Raw genomic sequence first — 4,341 nt, 5'->3', positions numbered from 1 at the left:
AGCTATAAAATACCTCCAGGGCTCAGCGTAACGGTACACATGCAAAGAGAGTGAATGATGTGTATACGGAATTGAACTGGTGAATAATGTGTATACAGAATTGAACTGAAAAGCTTCCGCACTTCTTTTGAAATTCTGAGCTCATGGTGGGGAAGTACAGAAACATCATGTTGGCTTTGAGTGCTTGTGGCTCTGCCAGGTACAACCTCTATTTGAGTCTCAGCCTCCCCATCTATAAAATGAGGGAGGTGGTTCAGATGATGTTTCCGGTCCTTTCCAGATCTAACACAATTCTATTCCAAGGCTCTGAGCGTGTGCAAAGGACTGGGGCGGGATGGGATGGAAGAAGCGTGTGTCTTCGCATAAGCACGTGCACGAGGGAAAGAGTGATTAATGGACGCTCTCTCCTCTCTGCTGAGAGCCCTTAGAGATAAGGGAAAAGGAGAAGAGAAAGCAACAGGTTTGAACACCAATTAGATAAGGCTTCAAGATACACAAACCCGTTCTAATAAATTGCTTTGGGATACCTGCTCTGCACCACTGGGAAAAAAGTTCCCATGCTGCTTTGTGAAGCTGGAGGTCATATTAAAGTGGCAACGTCTGTACTGTTCTTTCCCTACTAAAGTAGCAACTTAAAAAAAAAAATGGTCTCTGTAGCTTCGTTCTTGATTAAAAGCAGCCGAGAGAATTTCCAACATGAGTTAGTAGCCCCCTGAGGCCGACACTGAATGGTTCCACTATTAAGAGCCTCTATTCTAATTATCACTTGGAACAAGCTTTATGTCACGGACAGAACACTTCACTGGTGGAATGTCTTGATGCCATGACCTCATGAAATTTTAAATGACGGCCTGGCTTGTAGTCGAAGAATCTGGGTGGTAATAAGGGTTTGCAGAAGGGCATGTCTTTATCCTGCTCAGAGGACAGTCATTTAATACGGCCCCACAAGCATCCAACAGTCTGGTCACAGAGAAGATGATTTTTTAAGGCACAAAGACGAAGCCAGGGTCACCTATGTGCTGTCAGCCCGATGGAGTCTGCTCTTCTGCCTTGTTCTGTCATGTGAGTTGATTCAAATCAGGCAGACTATCTGCGGGTTCACTGTCAAGAACCACACCTAGTAATACAAACTGCAGAACCTGAGAACACAAAGAGCACTGATAATCATTTTCTTGATGGGTTCATGGATGTCCCAAGAACAGAAAGGATTTTCCCTAAGGTCATAGAAGTGGCAAAGTGACCAAGCGTCCTACTCTGAGTTCATCAGTAAATATGGAGGAGCACCTCCGCCCTGTCTCATTTAGGCAGCCTCTACCAGGCACAGTACTAGGGGCTGGGGATACATCTATGAATAAGGCGGATCTGTCTTCCTAGAAGCTCTCTAAGATGGCGGCTCCCTGACTGTCGATAAATTACTTGCCTGAGCTCTAAACCCACATCTAAGGTCCATTTGCACCAGGACCAAAAATATCAGTGTTGTCTTACTGCCAAGAATCCAAAGGACCTCATTCCGGTGACTGAGCGACTTCCATGTTTCCCTTTATTTGCCACATTCTCTCAACAATTGATCAAGGACTAGGAGCCACTTATAGTCTCCTTTATTGAGAAATTTCAAAAGCCGCTCTCTCTTCCCGATCAATTGTATCATGGAAACATTAATGTGGAAGTAGCATTCTGCCAAGAGTATCAGCATCGATCATGGATTTTACCAAATTCATAGTGACTCCGAGGCCACATTTTCATTAGTGGAGAAATGTTTAATATTTGTTTCAGACGGAAGGAGATACACCAAAAACGGTTCCATCAAGTCAAGGGACTGTACTGTGTGTGATTGAATCAGGGCCAGAACCCCAGGCCTGTCTGACTCCCCAGAGATCAGATGAGAAATAATTTTCATTATTTTCTGGAACTTGGGCAATGGCTATGGGAAGACAACGAACTGAGATTTCCAAGATAAAATCATCAGGACTGATGGCCTCAATAGCCATGCATCCCACAGATATTTATTGAGCCCTTGCTACGTACTGAGCTTGTGCAAGAGAACGGATATGGAGCAATGAACCACATAGATGCATTCTGGACTCTCCCAGCTTAAAACCACTAACAGCCGATTGTAGGAACTTAATAAGGCTGACACTCTATACCTCTGCCCTCCTTCTGTGTATCATCTAGTTCACTATTTTTCTTACGTGTGGTGACCGTGTTTAGGGTAATCAGGGGCCAGGGGAAATAAAACACTATGCTGTTCTGTCCTTTGAGCTGATTCTGAAAGTAGTGCATATGCCCTTGATTTTCTTAGTTCTTATTACTCAAAGTTCTCAGAAAGCTAAGGAGGAAAGGTAAGACACACACAGTCCCCTACCATCTTAAGAATAAACATCCATTCAGGGCGCCCGGGTGGCTCAGTCAGTTGAGCATTCAACATCGGCTCAGGTCATGATCTCATGGTTCCTGAGTTCAAGTCCCCGCATCGGACTCACTGCTGTCAGTGCAGAGCCTGTTTGGGATCTTCTGCCCCCCCTGCCCCTCCCCCACTTGTGCTCTTTCTCTCTCAAAAATAAACAAAACAAACAAACACAAAAGAACAGCCATTCTAGGGGTGCCTGGGTGGCTCGGCCACGCATCCGACTTGGGCTCAGGTAATGATCTTGCAGATCACAAGTTTGAGCCCACGTCCGGCTCTATGCTGACAGCTCAGAGCCTGGGGCCTCCTGCAGATTCAGTTTCTGTCTCTCTCTCTCTCTCTCTCTCTCAAAATATAGCATTAAGTNAAAATATATTTCCAGCCCCAATGACTTTCCAAAGTTCTAACTTTCCAGCTTTCTGCTTGCCATTATCACCTATTTTCTCACTTGGTGCTCCTTGGCTCAATGAATGACCTCACCATTCTTCCATTCATCCATACCCGAAGACTTGGCATCATTCACTCCTCCCTTCCCCTCATTCCCCACCTCTGATTGTTAAGTTTTCTATATTCTACCTGCAAGAGAATGTCTCTCATCTGCTTCCTCTTCTCCATCTCCAGAATCTGAAGGTACTGTGATGGCTAATTTTGACAAGTGACTGGGCTAAGGGATGCCCATATAAATAGTAAATACTATTTCTGGGTGTGTCTATGAGGGTGTTCCTGAATGAGATTACCATTTGAATCAGAAAAGTAGTAAAGAAAGTTGCTCTCGCCAATGCAGGTGGACATCACCTAATCTGTCGAGGGTCACAACAAAACCAGGTAGAGGACATGCAAATCCACTCTCTTGAGCTGGGACATCTACATTCTCCTGCCCTCAGACATCTGTGCTCCTGGTTGTCACACCTCTGATCCAAAATTACAGCACCAGCTCCCCTGGCTCTCAGGCCTTCAGAACCAGGACTGAAATATACCCCTGGCTTCCCTAGCTCCAGCTTGCACACAGCAGACCGTGGGGCTTCTCGGCCTCCAAACCACATCAGCTAATTCCTATAATTATTATAGGAATGTAATATATTCCTATAAGAATATAGGAACACCCTATATAGATGCTCTGTTTCTCTGCAGAACGCTGACTAGTGCGGGGAGAGTCAGGTTCAGACAGGACAAGTGACCTATCCAAGATCACACAGTCTGTAGACAGCAGGTTGATGTTCTAGCCCACATATGTCTGACATCAAAATGTAGATTCATGGGGCGCTGGGGTGGCTCTGTCGGTTCAATGTTCAATTGGTGATTTTGGCCCAGGTCATGATCTCACAGTTTGTGAGTTGGATCCGCATCAGGCTCCTCGCCGACAGTGCTGAGCCTACTTGTGATTCTTTCTCTCTCTGTGTCCCTCCCCCATTCGCTTGCTCACTTTCTCTCAAAGTAAATAAATAAACGTTAAAAAGCAAGTACATATTCATGTACTGTGACAGATAAGATTCTTTATTAACTCTCGTTTGTCCAACTCCAATGCCTTATTAGATCTTATTTACTCTTTTCAGCCTTTACCACAGAATGTTTTCATTGCACTCTAAGCTTATTAGATTATAACTGCTCGGCACATTCCGGGAACTAAAATAAGATCAACGTGACTTAACCACAGTAGGTGCAAGGATATGTTTTCATCATCTTGGTATCTTCTCGTTCCTGGAATAGCATTTAACTCATAAAAGGCATTCCAGTAATATTTACTACTTCTGCAGCACCCTTTAATTCATGATTTGTACCTAGGTCCACAGACGTACCTTATCTCAACTAGAATATAAACTCTTTGGGGAACCTGGCTGGCTCTAAGCCTTTGGCTTAGGTCATGATCTTGTGGCTGAGTTTGAGCCCCACGTCATGCCTGCTGCTGTCAACACAGAGCCTGGTTTGGACCCTGCGTC

The sequence above is a fragment of the Crocuta crocuta genome, unplaced genomic scaffold (assembly GCF_008692635.1).
Source record: "Crocuta crocuta isolate KB4526 unplaced genomic scaffold, BGI_CrCroc_1.0 scaffold241, whole genome shotgun sequence".
NCBI classification, from domain to species: Eukaryota; Metazoa; Chordata; class Mammalia; order Carnivora; family Hyaenidae; genus Crocuta; species Crocuta crocuta.
Note: the sequence above shows the minus strand (reverse complement) of the source record.